The sequence below is a fragment of the Mastigoproctus giganteus genome, chromosome 8, assembly GCF_048544385.1.
Source record: "Mastigoproctus giganteus isolate SK-2022 chromosome 8, ASM4854438v1, whole genome shotgun sequence".
Taxonomy (NCBI): Eukaryota; Metazoa; Arthropoda; class Arachnida; order Uropygi; family Thelyphonidae; genus Mastigoproctus; species Mastigoproctus giganteus.
Window position 1 is genome coordinate 132,672,685 of NC_143582.1, and position 18,026 is coordinate 132,690,710.

Below are 18,026 nucleotides of genomic sequence, written 5' to 3' on the forward strand. Positions count from 1 at the left end.
TTCCTTTCATCTGAACCTTATACAAAGGTTAGCATGTTAAACAACTCAAACCAACTAAATTCTAACACAAGTCAACTCAAATTAAAATGACAGTAAAGACAGGAATGACCATTTGGCCTCACAGCATGGACAGCATCTCCACCCCCACCACAAGGAGGTAGAGGTTGCCCTATCTAGCAAGCTGCACCCAATGTAAAAATACATCTTTTACAAAATTGACAAATCTGCCGAACGTGTTCTTATCTGAATATAACTCCACTAATGTGGTCTGTGAGAGGGAGAGCATCCCTTCCTCCAGCTTTGCTCAAGTCTTTATAGTATGGACAGTTAAGCATGATTTGAAGGCTGGTCTCCAGCTTTCCACAAGAGCAAAGATTTGAAGCCACAAAGCCCAAATGGAGCATCCTCAACATCAAGCCATGTCCGTTCAGGACACAGCAGATAGCCAAACTATGAGTCATGGCCGTCGCCAGCTCGTGATAAGAACAGAGGAGAAAAGGCATATAGATGACAGCCCTTCCAAGAATTGTCCTACTGGTTTTGCCATATGATCTCCAATTCATCACTGATCCTCCTCTGCTCGGATGTTAAACTTAAGGCTTTGTCTGCTGGCCCAACTGAGCATGACTGGATGACGAAAGCCAGCTTGGGAACTCATCTCTTCAAGGAGTATCTTAGGTAGGCCTGGGCTGCCAGCAGATCATCAGGCATTTTACCAGCTAATACACCTCAGTAACCATGGTTCTACAGGCCCTAGTTATGCCAAGAAGAGCAGACTGTGCAGAGAGAAGGATCCAACGAACATGAGATAAGCACAGGATAATCTTTATTAAAATAAAATAACTAAGTATAAACAAAATTTCTCCACCAATGTTATCTCTATAGTCGTGGCAGTGGGGCTTATGTATCTCAATGATCTACAAAGCTATGCTGGTGGTAGCTTGCTACTGTTGGGCTTTCCAAGCCAGAAAGGTTTGTAGCTAGACCAGACAAAAAAAGAAACCCTGGTCCTCCAGGTTGGGGTTTGATGCAATGGGCCGGCTCCCCATTCATCAAAAAACATTCTTTCAATGCTAAAAGACCTAACAGAGAAAAAATTTGGATGGACAAATAGGAATCGAACTGGCAAATGGAAAAGGATTATGAATTTTGGCTGCTGGAATACACAAGGAGTTAGCACTAAACAAAAAAATTTTATTGGAATTGGGGGAAAAAAAAATTGGATGTGGCAGTCTTAACTGAAACAAAGAATGACTGGAAAATATATTTTCCTTTGGTCTGTTGTCGACTGACATGTAAGAGCTAAGGCAGGCGTAGCTGTACTCAAAGTTTATTGAAAAATGTAGTTCTGTTGATGGGTTAAAGTGGCATGGGTGATTTCACGTGCTTTTGAAATGTGAAGCCACCATTATTTCATTATTTCATTATAGTGGAGCTCACTCAATCACGACCCTTGAAATTAAAATATATGGAAGAGAAATTACTATTATTGGGGTATATGCTCCTAATAATGAGTCTCCTAGGGATATTAAAAAAGATTTAATATCCCTAGAATATTTAAGTTGATTAGAACTTTGTTCTCAATATAAGCTGAGGATTAGTAACACCTTCTTCCAACATAGACATTCATAAGTTCACATGGTTCCAAGAAACAAAAGGACTAAAATCAATTGATTATGTGATCACTAAACAGCAAAGCACAATTTTTGTCTGTGATGTTAGAGCCCAGAAAGGAGCATATTTTGGCTCTGATCACTTTTTGGTGAAGGCTATGCTGTCATTCCCATGGATGTGCCAAAAAAGAAAGACCTTGAGAGGAGTGAACAACTTGATACCGAAAGATTCATTGTAGACTCACTAAAAGATGAGAGCATTACTGTTGTATCACTGTTGATTAGACCAAGAATTAGATGAAACCTATGGGGAGAGTGCAAAAGATATATATGAATACCTAAATGAAACAGAAAATTGCTGAAGAGGCAATAGGAAAATCTCAAAAGATGAAACAAAATGATTGGCTGAACATCGAAATTAAGGAATTAATAAAGAAGAAAAAGGAAGCATGCCAAAGATGGCCAAGATCAAAAAGTGAAGTTCATAGAAAAATATATAAAGAAAAAAAAATAAGGAAGTGAAAGCAGAAGTCAAGGCAAAGAATGAGTCCTGGGATAGAGCATGTGCCAAGGTGAACAGTAAACCAGGATGTAAAAGATCTGCAGAGGTGTGGGAGTACTGAAGAGTTTAAGGAAACTCTCATAAGCAAAATGCTAGACTGGAAATGATAGCTCTGGAGGAATAGGTAATTATTATGAACAGCTACTGAATTGAAGGAAGAGAGGAATTTAGAGAAACTGAAACAGACAGTTGTCATGGAAAAAGGATTGAACATCCAAATTAAGGAAGCGGAAGTGGAAATAAAAATGGAAAAGCACCAAGCTCAGGTTGGGACTAACATGGAGCTGCTTAAATATGGAGGTCGAAAATTTATAAATCTACTAACTTGATTGTTCAACAAATTATGCAATTGCAAAGATATACCAGATGAGATGAGATGACAATCTGATACATTACATCAATTTTCAAAGGTGACAGAAGATGCTCCAACTATTGAGGAATCTGTATTATGAGCTCCATTGCTAAACTATTTGAAAAAGTGATAAAATCAAAACTGGAACAAGAGATTGTTATTTCTGAGGAACAGTGTCGCTTTACGAAAGGGACGCTCATGTATAGACCATTTATTCACTGTTAAGAAAATTCTGGAAAAATGTCAGGCTACAAACCAAGATGTAGGTATGCTGTTCATAGACTTAGAGAAAGGGTATGATAATGTGCCAAGAAATCTTCTGTGGAAGGCTATGGAATAAATGTCAATAAGCCAGCCATTAATTGAAATAATTAGAATTTACAAGAACAATACATACTGTATAAAAATTGGTTCAAAAATTTCAAGAAAATTTTTGACTTGAAAAGACGAATTAAAAGATGATGTTTGTCACATACTTTGTTTAAACTGTACCTGGAAGATGTTCTAAGACCATAGTCACAGAAGTGCAGTTCAATGGGTGTTCCCCTTTGTCAAAATAAGTACCTTTACAATCTACTGTTTACAGACAACCAAGCTGTGGTAGCACAGGACAATGTAAACTAGGTGGGAAGAAAGTTACAAGAAGAATATAAAACACAGGGACTGACAGTTAATTTTAATAAGACAGTACATGAATTGAAGTGAGGAGGTTCTGGATTTACACGGGATACAGGTGAAAACTGTACAGCAATTTAAATACCTGGATGCAAATTATTCAGGCTGACGGATCATCTGCGCAAGAAATTGAGAGAAGACTGGATGAAGTTGAAGGTAGAAAGGACATAGGAATGCCTAATTCTGTGCTAGGGAATAAAAATATTATTAACAAAACTGAAATACTGTATTTCTTGGATTATAAGATGCACTTTTTTTCCCCCTATAAACATCTCTAAAAATGTCTTAGAAGCGATGGCATCTTACAATTGCAGTTTTTTTTTTTTCAAATTTTCCCGCGCTTTGCCCAGCACCACACGATTTGTTTTTACGTGGAAACCCCGCCTTCAAATTCGACCGTTATCGCATTCTCCAATTCCACTGGAGAATAAAGTGGTGTGGGTGATTTCACGTGCTTTTGAAATGTGAAGCCACCGTTATTTCATTATAGTGGAGCTCACTCAGCGAAAACTAGGAAGTTTTTTTGTATCTTCGAAAGTATGTAAGAAGTGGAGTTACTGTATTTCTTTAAATTTGATCCCTTATTGCATATTAAAATGTCAACAAGATTGCACACGAAGCCGCATTGAAACGAAAAGTTATTGTGTATGCAAAAGAACATGGAAATAGAGCTGCAGGTCAACATTTTGATATTAGTGAAGTAAATGTTCGTCACTGGAGAAATGATCGCAATTCCATATTTTCGTGCAAAAGCAACAACCAAGTGCTTTACAGGGCCTGAGAAAGGAAGATTTCCACAAGTCGATGAAGGTGTGATACATTTTGTAATGGAGACACATGGAAAAGGATTACCCATTACTCAACAAGCCATGCAATTGAAAGCCGGAGAAATTGCGAAGTCCCTCGGAATAGAGAAAATAATTTTTAAAGGCAGTCATGGCTGGTGAGACAGACTCATGCGTCGTAGTGGATTATCATTAAGGTGCCGAACATCTGTCAAAAAAATTCCTGCAGACTTTCAACAGAAGCTGATTAACTTTCAGCGACAGATTATGAAATTAAGGAAAAAAAGAAACTGAGTTTAGTCAAATTGGAAATGCTGATGAAATCCCAGTCTTCTTCGATATACCTCGAAATTACACCGTCAACGCTAAATGTGCTAAAGAAATCAAGATTATAAGCATGGGCTACGAAAAGCAGCATATCACTGTGATGCTATGCATCACAGATGGTCAATACTTGCCACCATATTTAATTTTAAATAGAAAATCCATACGGAAGAATGAAATTTTCCCCAAAGATGTTATTGTGCGTGCACAAAAAAAATGGATGGATGTCGGCAGAGCTTATGGAAGACTGGCTAAATGCTGTATGGAATAGAAATCCTGAAAGTCTTCTAACCCACCTAGCATGCTAGTACTTGATGCATTTCGTGGACATTTGTCCGAACATGTCTCAAAAATAAAATCGTGCAAAAACGTGGTGCCTTGGTTGTGATTCCTGGTGGCATGAGTAGCCAACTGTAGCCACTCAACGTTTCAGTCAACAAACCATTTAAGGATTACTTGAGAAAGGAATATGAATTCTGGCTGTTGACCAACAACCTTCCGCTGACACATTCTGGAAAAATTAAGAAAGCGCCGGCATCAAAACTGGCAGAATGGGTATCAACAGCTTGGAAACTGATCCCAGAAAGAATAGTAAAGCACTCATTTAAAAAAAAGTTGCATCACCAATGCTCTCGATGGCTCAGAAGATGATATATTATGAAATAATGAAGATAACTACGGCTCAGACCCTGACCCTGAATGTGAAGTAGACTCTGATATTGATTCAGATATCAACGGCTCAGAAGAAAGTGATGAATAACATACCTACTGATAAATGCCGGTACTAGTGTTGTGAGTATATTGAATTCTATTATAATAAAAATATTTGTTAGATTTATTTTAGTGTTTTATTTTATTTATTTATTTTTTTTAAAAATCAAAGCTTTTTTTTCTGAAATTAAGGTGGGTCTTACAATCGATGGCATCTTAGAATCAAAGAAATACCGTATATAATGCAATATTACAAAGTGCTTTATTATATGGAGGTGGGACTTGGACCTTAAGTGAAAGAAAAAAAAAAAAAAAAAAAAACTACTGGCCATTGAAATGGATTTTTGGCGAAGATCGGCAAGAAAGTCTAGGACTGAAAAAGTTAGAAATGCAGTGATAAGGAATACAATGAATGCCCAAAAAAAAAAAAAAAAAAAAAAAAAAAAAAAAACCATCATTAATAAAATAGAGGAGAAAAGATTGGAGTGGTTTGGCCATGTGAAGAGAATGGAGGACAACAGATTGCCCAGGGGAGCCATGGAGGAGTAAAAAGAGAGGAAGACCAAGGAGGACATAGATTGAGAGTAGCCATGAATAGAAGAGGACTGGTGGACAGAGATTGGGAAGATAGAAGAAAATGTAAAAAAATAATAAAGGAATGACTTTTCGATGTTAGCTTGAGGAGAACTGTTGTAATAACGGAATAAATCCTAAGAAGAAGAAAAACAAGATTTGGTCTGGCGATAATACCATACAAAAGAAATAAAAAACCAGCCATGGAAAATTTAAGTACTAGCCTTTGATGCAGATACTCTTTAACAACCAAAGATTTACAGGTAGAGGCAGTGATATATAAGGGGTGGAGGTGTCTAAAGCAATATTCCCTCTAATTTTTAATGTCGTGTATGCACAAAAATTTAAGTTGTTCAATTTTTTCAAAGTGACAAAAACCTGTGTGCAGTAAATTGAATGTATGTAAAATTGTAAGTCAGAAATTATTTTTTGTTAATATAGTCATTCTCATAGCTAATAATGTATTGCATATTTTAACAGATGAGCTACTTTGTTTTTTGATGCAGATAAACAGGAAATTAATGTGAATACTTATGTTATTAGCAGAGGCATATGATGCAAGAAAGCAAGCTTATTTATTTTAGTGTTTTATTTTATTTATTTATTATTTTTTTTTTTAAATCAAAGCTTTTTTTTTTTCAGCCAAAAAAAAAAAAAAAAAACACACCTTCCCATTTCACCCATCCATTCACTCCAAATGTTTGCCTAGTTCTGCCTTGGACTTAGTTGTTTAACTCCACTACAACAGATGGAAGTTTCTTCCAACTACCAACCACCAGCTGGATAAAGGAAAATTTCAGCACATCTAGTCTATAATTGGTTTTCCTCAATTTGAATTATGTCCCTTCAGGTGAGTAGGCTCCAGACACTGCAATTTGCAGAACTCAAGTATTTCTTGCTAACAGCAACCATTTGTTCCACTTGCCAACCTTCTTGCCCTCCTCTGTACTCATTCCAGCAGTCCTACATCCTTCCTAAAATGAGGCCTCCAGACCATATGGCATGGCTTGACCATCGCCTTATACAAGTGGACAATCATCTCCTTACCCCTACTAGCAAAATTCCTGAATATCATTGACAAGACACCATGAGCTGCTCCTGCAGCCTGTCTGTACTGTCAGAAAACATATCTGACTGCACAATTATCTCTAGGTCCCTTTCATTCTCCACTACCCTGAGTGTAGTACCACCCAGTTGGTATGTTAAAAGGTGAGCTGCAGCCATTATCAACCCACTGCAGGATGGAAGCCTCCTCAACGGTACAAGTTGAGGGAAATGGACCATAATCTGCAATGCTGATCCAGTGCGGGTTGACAGATTGACCATATTTAGCAGCCAGGGGCATGAACCCCAATCTACTCAAAGAGTGGGTGTGCTACAGCACTCCCACTCCTGACCACTCAGTTACAAATTCAGTACACTACATGTGTCAATGTTAAACTTCAGTTGCCACCTCTCAGCCCATCTGCTAAATTTTTCCATATCCTCTTGCCGTAGTGTACTATCATAACTGTCATTAACAACACTGCCAACCTTTGTATCGTCTGCAAACTTAGACATTAACCCTGATGTACCTTCATTAATATCATTCATTGATAAATACAGAAAACAATAATGGTCCCAACAACAAACCCTGTGGGATACCACTAATAACATTAGCCCACAAAGAGCAGCGGCTATTGATTACCACTCTGTCTTCTTCCACTAAACCATTCTTTTATCCATTGTAGCAACACTTACCCTTAATGCCATACTGCTCCAATTTCTGCAGTAGTCTTCCATGTGCAATAGTATCAAGAGGTTACCTAAAATCGAAGTAAACGATATCAAAATTATTTTTTGCATCCAATTCCTTTGTGACCACATCATAGTATTCAATCAAATTGGTCAGATACTCTTAACAAACCTTTGCTGTGTCTGAACTATAACTGCAGTCTTGTCTAGATGATCCTGCATTGCTTCTTTAACCAGTGACTCCATTATTTTCCCTGGAACAGAAGCTAAATTAACAGGTGTGTAATTACCTTTAAGAATTGGGGTCACATTTGCACATCTCCAATTCAGGGAGGACCCCCCCCCCCGGTCGAAAGAAGCTTTCATAATAATGGCTAATCGCTTGCTTCCTTTCTTTGCTGCTTCACTTAATATAAGTGGATAGATCACATTTACCTCAGGAGTCTTTGTTACATTCAATTTCAGCAATTTCTCCTCCACTTTGCTCTCAGTTATTAAAAAATCATTCAGCTCCATCCAGAGTTTGATAAGCTTCTGGCCTCCACTTCCCTACAGACTTCCTCATGCGTGAATTATATGCAAAATATTCAGTTACCTCAGCAGGTTCATCAACAATCGAACCGTCGATGTCAAGCGGACCAATTGATTCATTCCCTTCCTTCTAGAGTTTACATAAGTCTTTACTGTTTTCCTTTGCATCCTTTGCCAAAGATTTCTCGTAATCAGCCTTTGCTTGCCTAACCCCCTTTGTCACTTGATTATAGACTATCTTATATCTACCATAGGTAGTGCCGGCCACAAGCATGTTCAACTGGTTCTTCCAAACAGGATCCCCTGAATAGGTCCCCCATGCACAAATGGTCTAAATAATAATACCATCTGCATCTTTTCCACATTTCTATCAACGAGCCTACGGCCATCTAAATGGCTAGTTACACACATTATTGTTACTCCAAGAGCACTTTCGCAAGTTGATTTGAAAATTACTCTGAGCGTATATTTCAATCTCTATGTGTACGTTTCGTTTGATATCAAACATTTAAAATAGTTTCCGTAGAACAAAAAAATTTTCATGTAATGAACGGATTACGAGAGACAACTAGAAATGCACTGTTCGCACCTCTGGCCTTCAGTCAATTAGTGCTGCTGCTAAGCACGAATTAAAATCAAAGGGATTACCATTCTGCAACTCAATTACTCTTAAAACCTATCCAGGAACCTGTCCCACATACCCAGAAATCGTGCTGGTCATCTGACTGGTTAACGTTTACTGGTATTCAACATGGCAGGCAAATAATTCATTTGAAATACATAAATACAGTATGTGAAATTGCAGCCACATAATAATTATTATTATTATTAGCTATATGGTGATGGGAAGCCTGAGGCTTATGCTGTACCAGCCAAAAAAAAAAAAAATTCAAGTTACCCTGAGAGAGAGAGAGAGAGAGAGAAAGAGAGAGAGAGAGAGAGAAGGGAATCACCAAGAAAGAGAAGAATGATGATATCCAGCTTAAGACCCTGGGTGTGCCAAGCCCATACTCACCAGATGTGAGCCCCTGGGGTTAAATTTTTCTGGATCTGTGAACCATATTTATATTTCACAGTTACAAAATAGTTTGTTTATATCATATATTTCAATTTTTCCTCACGGTATGTAATTTTTATAATTAAAAATATAACAAACTAATTTGTTACCATATGCTTATAGCTTTGATTCTCTATACGATTTCAATGTTTTAGCATTGCTTATAAACCATGAAACTTACCTCCTAATCTGTATGTTTAAAATATGAGGAAGAAATTAAAATGGGAATTTTTCCCGTTTTAATTTCATTTTCCTATGGGGGAGGGGGGAGTGCTCATTTACTGTGATTTAGAATTTAAAGTTCATTTCCAGAATTACAGAATGAATTTTTTATTTTTATTTGTTGTTACATTATATGTGAAATAAATTGTAATTTCCTTCTTTTTCAATAAATTAATAATAATTATTTGTGTCTTTTATTTTTTAATCCAAATATTTTGGGGCGGCAAATTTGATTTCACTTACTGCACTTCAGGTTCGCAGCGGCCCTGTGTTTTGTAAAAAAATATTAAAATCGTTATAAAGAATAAAGTCATTATTATTGTATCATTTACTAAGGTGATATAATTACTAAAATGTGTAATATTTTAAAATTACAGTACTTTTTTATTCCTTACCACAATCAGCTGTTCTTAAGCTGTGTAGGTACACTAATAATTTTTAAGAAATTAATATTTATAAAGACAAAAACATTGTTATGTAAATAATTTACATGATATAAATATCCTTAATAATAAAGGAAAGATTTAATTTTTTTTCATATTAAATTCATATAACAAAATTTTTTAATTGTTATATGAATTTAATAATTCATATAACAAAATATTTGATTTTCACCTTAATAGCTTATAAATGACATTAATTATTTTTAAATTCTCTTAGTTATTGTAAAATTCGAAAAGATAAAAATTTAAAAAGTATCACTATTACAAAAATACCCCGAATAAGTTTTGAACAGGGGCCCCGCAAATTTTGTGGCCAGGCCTGACCATAGGTATCTGTGTCTCCTGATAATTTATGCACATCCCAAGCATTTTTCTTCTCTGCCATGAGTCTCATTAGTTCATCTGATATCATTTAGGCCTTTTTTTTTTTTTTTTGATTTGGTAGTTGTTGGCGCATCGGCTTCTGTGGCCATATTGCACCTCCCAAGGTTTTTGCAGTACTTTGATCCAAGCCCGAGGCGGGAATCGAACCCGCGACCTTTGGGTTGCCGGGCAGGTACTTTACCCACTCGGCTAGCCCGGTCGGCATCATTTAGGCCTAAACCTTGAACAATATTTCTTAGTTGATATGAAAAGCCTAGTAGCTTCCCATTTAAAATTAACTGTTGGTAACACATCAGTTGGTTCCACTGGATAGAATTTAAAAAATTTCCGAGACTACTGTAGTCACCTTCAAGAAAGCAAAAACCCTTCCCTTTACTATTATTATTTAACATATGTTAAAGTTACATCTTTAAGTAAATTCCACACCCTCATCAGTACACTGTGATCACTGCTGATAATTAGATCAAGAGTATTACTCTCTCTCTCTCTCTCTCTCTCTCTCTCTCTCTCTCTCTCTCAAACATGCTGCTGTAAATAACAATCATCCAATAAATCCACAAAAGTCTTGCTAGTGTGTGAGTGACCAACCCACAAGTTCCAGTCTATATCTGGGAAGTTAAAATATCCCATTACAAGACAACCTGATTCACTGGCTCACTATTTCTCTGTACAGTTGTTTGTTGTACTAATCAGAGTCATTAGGCCTATAACATACTCCTACTCACAAATTGCTTTTCTCAGTGCTTACGTCACACCAAATTGACTCAACACTGCCCTATCCACCCATGTCAACTGGATGCACTTCCTTAGATTTTATGTTTCTTAACTAACAGCATCACCCCTTCTCCACTTTTATTGTCTATCCTTTCTGTACACATTGTACTCCACAAATTCTCTGATATCCCAATAACATCGGCCTTTGATGTCTTCACCAACACCTCAAATTCATCAAATTTATTTACTGTACTCCTAGCTCTGGTGTACATGCAAGTATACATGCACCTATTCTTCCTCGTACTTACCCTAACACAGCCCATGTACTTACTTGTTCCATGATGACTCCCTGCAGTCTATGAAATCCTCAGCACCTTGTTTTCCAGGCTGTTGCTCATTCCAATAGAAGCAGTGCAAGAATCACTTTCACCTCTGTCTGTGGCTACTGTTAATCTATTAGTCTGTGAATCCCCCCAACATAGCAATTTTCCAACCCACCTAACACTGTTGATGGCAACAGCAATTATTCTCACCTTTCTATTTAAGTGCATCCCATCCCTGTAGAAACAACCTCTCCTGTTCACAAGCACAGATTCTCATCATATAGCCCCTCCTATCGTGTCTGGGCAGAATTGCAGATACTTTCAAATTTAACCTTATCTCGAGACTTTTTTCCAATACTGACATTACTTGTTAAGTAAGTCCTCAGATCTCTTACTCTCAATGACATTATATAAAAACATTATGGGAGTCCTGTTGTCTCAAAACTATATAGACATGTTGGACAGTATTATATTTTTATTTTTGATTTGGTTAAATTTCAAAACATTGATTTAAATTCAAAATGAGGACTAAAATTCTCTCCAAGAGAAAATCAAAAAATATTCCAGCATAAGTCCGATTTTACGAATATTTATGGGTCTCAATCATATAAGTTGTCTGTCCAATATGTCTAGTAAAGTTGAGACAAGAAGATTCCCATAATGTTTTAATACAATGTCAGTGTCTCTAATTATATCTGTTTGATGTTTCATAACCACTAAAATGTGTTGGACAAATGAATCAATGAATAATTTATTGTTCTATTTCAAAAGCATACAACCCCCATTATGTGAACATTTTAACCTATATGAAGTAACTTTAATAAAGTATTTCCAACAAAAAATGCACATAGCTTTCCTAAAAAAAAAAAAAAAATGCATGTGTTCACAAATTATTACGAAATTCGCACAAATATAAATACAAGTAAACTATAGAAATTTTTAGAAGAGTTCAAAACAGCACCATATCCATAGTAAAACGTGCACTAAAACAAAGGACCCATGCAAAGGGGAAACGCACTATATTCACAGTGCCAAAAATAATCTAAAGTCACTTGTGAAGGAGGGCTTATGGAATGCCTTCTCCCACCACCTAGAATAGATGGTGGGAGATGGCATTCTATCTACAAGATAGAATAAAATTTCATACTGAAATACTTACAGCAAGTCATGAGAAAAAAATGGTTCTCCCTTTTAAAAGCACAGAGACCACAATCTGTAAGAATGCCCCAAACAGGTCCTGCAAATGGTGAATTCCTAACCAATCTTTCAAACTATAACTTAACAAAAGAACACAATCTCCTCTATAAAGGCCTCAATCACAGTGTGACATCCAAAAAGATCCCATACAATGAATATGTGATACGAGTCCAAACAGGATTACATAGTCACAGCAATAGAAAAAAAAAAAAAAAAAAACTAATTAAGCAAATAAACAATGTAATAAATAAAACACCAAATCTTACACCTAACCTTTCAAAGGAAGAGTTTCAGTGCATCAAAAAATTAGCCACAAATATCATCCAAAAGGCAGACAATAGTAATAATAAACAAATCCAATTATGACAACAAACTGACAAACCTCCTAAAAGATACTGATACATAACAAAAACTAGGACGAAACCCTATCCTCACCATCAGATCAAAAATTGAAGAATTTAAAAAGATTACGGTCTGAAGAAAAGATCACAAGCAATTTGCACACAGATCTCTTAGCCCACTCAACACATTCGCCCTATATCTTTGGTGTCATTAAGTTACACAAACCAGGAAAATCATTAAGGCCCATAATATAAGTTTCAAAAACACGTCAACAGCAAACTTGGCTAAATTTGTTGTTGACTTACTAAAAACCTTTAATGTATCATTTCAAATATCGCATAAAGAATATGGAACATCTATTTTTGTCAGTCAACAATATAAAATTGGAACCCGATGATAAATTATATTCCTTTGAGATAAAATCACTATATACAAATATACATCCACAAAAAGCAATGAAGGCTACGCAGCATCTGTTACGTAATGATCCCACATTAAAAAACAGAACAAAATTAGAAATCACTGACATAACAAACTTAATAAACATACTGTTATCTGCCAATTATTTCACTCATGAAGGAGTCTTTTATCAACAAGTGTTTGGAGTACCAATGGGAGGTTTCCATAAGTGGACATCTCTCCATATTTTACCTGTTAGAAATAGAGAATCACATTTCCAAGTACTCTTCCCCATCCATTAAATTCTATGGAAGGTACATTGATGAATGTCTGCTTATATGAAAACTGGATACTATAAATAAAATCTTTCATGAATTGAATAATGTAGATGAAAGGCTAATAATTCCCAATAGAAAATGAAGAAAACAATAGCATAAACTTCTTAAATCTAACATTAGCAAGAAAAGCCACCAAAATCAATACTAAAATATATCACAAACCTACAAATAAGGGAAATTATTTATGTTTAGACAGCTACAGACTCCTTTCTCACAAAAAAAAAATAATAATAATAATAAAAAATAAAAAAAAAATACCAATCTTAATAGCCCAGTTCAGCAAATGCATTCAACTATACAGGATGACTGTAAAAAGAAATAGAATCACTTAAGGACAGATTCTCCAACTGCAGTTACCTAAAATGGCTCATAAACAGTGCCTTAAATACTGCTGAAAGAAAAAGCAACGAAAAACAAAAACGAGAAGTAATGAAAAAAACAATGTCAGTGTGAAAAAAACATTGAAACTTACTAACAACCTTTGAAAAAAATTTTCAAAGCTTCTGTGGTAAATCTAGCCTTCAGCATCTCCAAAAAACTTTGGGCATACCTTAAAGATTCAACAAAAAATAATGAAACAATAGACTTTAAACAACAAACAAACAGTTTATGCACAACAGACTGCAACTGTGTATATATATATATATATATATATATATATATATATATATATATATATATATATATATATATAAAAGCAGCACGAGAACACTGTTACATAGCAGAATAAAAAAACACAAAAGCAGCTTAAAAGTAGCCTCAAATAATAAAGAAAAAAATAGACCGGATGGAAAAATTTAGTTCTGAGTTGGTAGCTCTCACCACTTAGAAACAGGACATTACCCTGCACCATCCTTTGAAAACACCATAATCTTAGACAAACAAGACAAAATATAAGCTAGAAACCAGTGAAACTCTAGCCATAAGATCAACAAACAAGTTTAAACATACATAGACCAATAATAATTTCAGAGGAGTGGGAACTAAAACAAATTGAGAAGTACAATGTGTACAGGAATGATGGACAGGATAGGAAACGAGGAGGGGTTACACTATTAGTTAAAAAAAAAAACACACAAAATCCAAGGAAGTACAACCAGTCGACATGGATGGACAGAGCAGTGTTGAGTCAGTTTGGTGTTACTGGGAAAACAAAATTCAGAGTAGGAGTGTGTTATAGGCCTAATGACTCTGATGAGTATAATAAACAACTATACAGAGAAATTGTGGGCCAGTAAATCAGAGTGTCTTATAATAGGAGATTTTAATTTCCCAGATATTGACTGGACTTTGTGGGGTTGGTCATTCACACACTAGCAAGGCTTTTGTGGATTTATTGGATGATTGTTTTCTAAAGCAGCATGTTCAGGAGGCAACCAAAGGGAGTAATACTCCTGATCTGATTATCAGTAGTGATTCTTCATGCAATTAGAATATGCAGATAAAGGAGCCACTAGGTCGCAGTTACCACAGTGTGCTGAAATGGGATTTACTCAAAGAGGTAACTACCATCAGGGGTAAAGGGAAGGGGTTTTTGTTTTCGCAAAGGTGACTACAGTGGTCTGAGACAGTATTTAAATTCTATGCGGCGGGACCAACTGATGTTACCGACAGCAAATTCAAAATGGGAAACATTCAAACAATTAATCTTGGAAGCTACTATGCTTTTCATACCAACCAAGAAATATTGTTCAAGATTTAGGCCTAAATGGATGTCAGATGAAGAGAAGAAAAATGCATGGGATACATATAAATTAATGGGTGATATGGAAGCCTATGATAGATATAAGCTGGTCTGTAACCACGTCACAAAGAGGGTTAGGCAGGCAAAGGCAGATTATGAGAAATCTTTGGTAAAGGATGTAAAAAAAAACAGCAAAGAGTTCTTTACTTATGTAAACTCTAGAAGCAATGGGATGAATCAGATGAATTATGGCAAACCTTTGCCATAATTATGAGAGCTTCCTTGGGCTCAGAGGAAGTAACCATGGATTGGAGATGTGCAAATGTGACCCCAATTCACAAAAGAGGATCAAAGGGCAACACAAGTAATTACAGACCTATTAGTTTAACTTCTGTTCCAGGGAAATTAATGAAGTCACTGGTTAAAGAAGTCACTGCAGGATTGTTCTAGACAATACTTCAGTTATAGCTCAAATACAGCATGGGTTTGTTAAGGGTAAGTCTTGTGACCAATTTGATTGGATACTGTGATGTGGTCACAAAAAAACTGGATGCAAAGAATAATTTTGATATTATATGTTTGGATCTTAGAAAGGCTTTTGATAGTGTTGCACGTGGAAGACTGCTGCACAAATTGGAGCAGTGCGGCACTGAAAGCAAATTGCTGCTTTGGATAAAGGGATGGTTGAGTGGGAGAGGACAGAGGGTGGTAATCAATGGACACTACTCTTTGTGGACTAATGTTATTAGTAGAGTTCCCCCATGGTTCAGTGTTGGGTCCATTGTTTTCTTTATTTATTATTGATACTGATAATGGTATATATCAGGCTTAATGTCTAAGTTTGCAGACAATACAAAAGGTCGGCAGGGTTGTTAATGACACTAATGACAGTATGCTGCTGTAAAAGGATCTGGAAAGGTTGAGAAGATGGGCTAAGAAGTGCCAATTGAAGTTTAACATTGACAAATGTAAAGTACTGCTTATGGAAGCAGTAACCCCAGAGTAATGTATCAACTGTGTGGTACTACACTGACAGTGGTAGAGAATGAAAAGGACCTGGAGTAATTGTGCAGTCAGATATGAAGTTTTCTGAGCAGTGCAGACGGTCTGCAAGAGTAGCTCATGGTGTCTTGTCAATGATGTACAAGAATTTTTCTAGTAGGGATAAGGAGGTGATTATTCCCTTGTGTAAGGCAATGGTCAGGCTACACCTTGAGTACTGTATACAGGTCTGGAGGCCACATTTTAAGAAGGATGTAGAGCTGTTGGAATGAGTACAGAGAAGAGCAACAAGATTAGTGAATGGAACAAAGGGTTTCTCTTATGAAGAAAGGCTTAATTTTTGCAAATTACAGTGTTTGGAGACTAGGTACCTGCGAGGTGATCTGATTTAGTTGTATAAGACACTGAATGGTTTGAGCATACTCAATGCTGATGGGATTCTTTCTCTTGCTTAAAATAATCGCCTGAGAAAGCATAAATGCAAATTGAGGAAAGGCAGTTGTAGGATAGATGTGCAAAACTTTGCTTTTAGCCAGTTGGTGGTTGATTGCTGGAACAAACTTCCATCTGTCGTTGTTGAAGCTGATAGCTTAAATAGATTCAAGGCAGAACTAGACAGACATTTGGATCTAGAGGTGGGTGAAATTAGGTTTTTTTTTTTTTTTTTGGCTGATGCTGCATAAGCTTGCATCATATGCCTTTACTAATGCTAATATCCTACAAGTTCAAATTTAATAACAAAACAGAACAGCAGCCCCCATTTGGGACCTCTACCAATGGGGACAGGTAGTCAGGAACCGGATTTCTGAGTGGAAACTTTCATATTCTTTCTCCCAAATGACCTTTAAGCTGTTCTAAATCTCTAGTTTTTCAAATTCCCAAACTATTAGTGAAATACGAGGGAGCAGAAATTTTCCTTCAATTATGCTTTTCTTTCTTTCACCTACTCATCCCCCCCCCCCATGCTTTTGAAATATGGCAATGGAATGCTAGGGCTATATATACAGCATTCGACACATGTGCCCCATCAAGCTTCGGGTAATCTGCTCCCATTACACTTTCAATGATTTGCAATGCATGGATTTTGGGTAAAAGCTTTTATTCCTTTGTCTTGTTGCAAGGTTCTTCCTTTCCTTTAATCAGGTCTTTGAAACAATTTCCATTTATTCTGATTACATCTTACATGGATGCAGTTATTCATGGAAAATAACTCTGGTAAGAGATTTCCTGACTTAAAATATAATCTTAATATCCCATTTATTATATTTAGTATTATATTTTTATTTTTGATTTGGTTAAATTTCAAAACATTAATTTAAATTCAAAATGAGGATTCTCTACAAGAGAAAATCACAATAGTCTAGTATCTGTCCAATTTTAAGAACATTAGCAGGTCTTGATCACATAAGTCGTCTGTCCAACATCTCTTACTCTCTATGTCATTAGTGACAATGTGTACAACAATATCACCCTCTGTGCCCTTAAAAGATATCTGCTCTACAAATGTCACCAACTTTTGCCCCTGGCAGACATACTCTGATCTTATTCTATCTATCCTTTTTGCACAATATATTTCCCGTCTCCCTGACAATAGTCACCGACAATAACTAGCTGCTGTGGGACCAGCACATTCTGCACTGAAGGTTGCCGCTGTATTGCCTAATGCACAAGGGTGAGCTCTGACATTGAGTTGGACAGCTGAGAGTTTGATGAGCCCCCATTTCAATTCCTTCGAGGACATCTACCTTACTCTTAAACTCTCACAGATGCCCATCAGAACACCGAGTTGGAGTCTAATTTCTTGACACTGTGTACCAAGCACACACAAAGATATCCTCCTTGGCTAGATCATGTTCTGTTCCAGAAAGTCCACAAACATTTCACAAGTAGCACACTTTTTTTTTTTTTTTTTTTTTTTTAACTACGTTGGAGAATCGCCCCCTTCGGTTCTCCTTGAGCCATAGCACTCCTGCTACTTGGTGCATTGCTTTGCTGCTCTAGTCTGGGGCATGATTTCCGTTTAAATATGATGTAATTAATTAAAAATGAAAATTAATAAGG

The 18,026-nt window shown here is 36.3% G+C and overlaps 1 protein-coding gene across 1 annotated transcript in view; it reads right to left on the reverse strand.

The window, feature by feature from the left end:
- The window catches only part of LOC150081826 (XK-related protein 6-like), a 208,021-nt gene that overhangs the window by 113,720 nt on the left and 76,275 nt on the right, over positions 1–18,026 (reverse strand). The window lies entirely within an intron of this gene.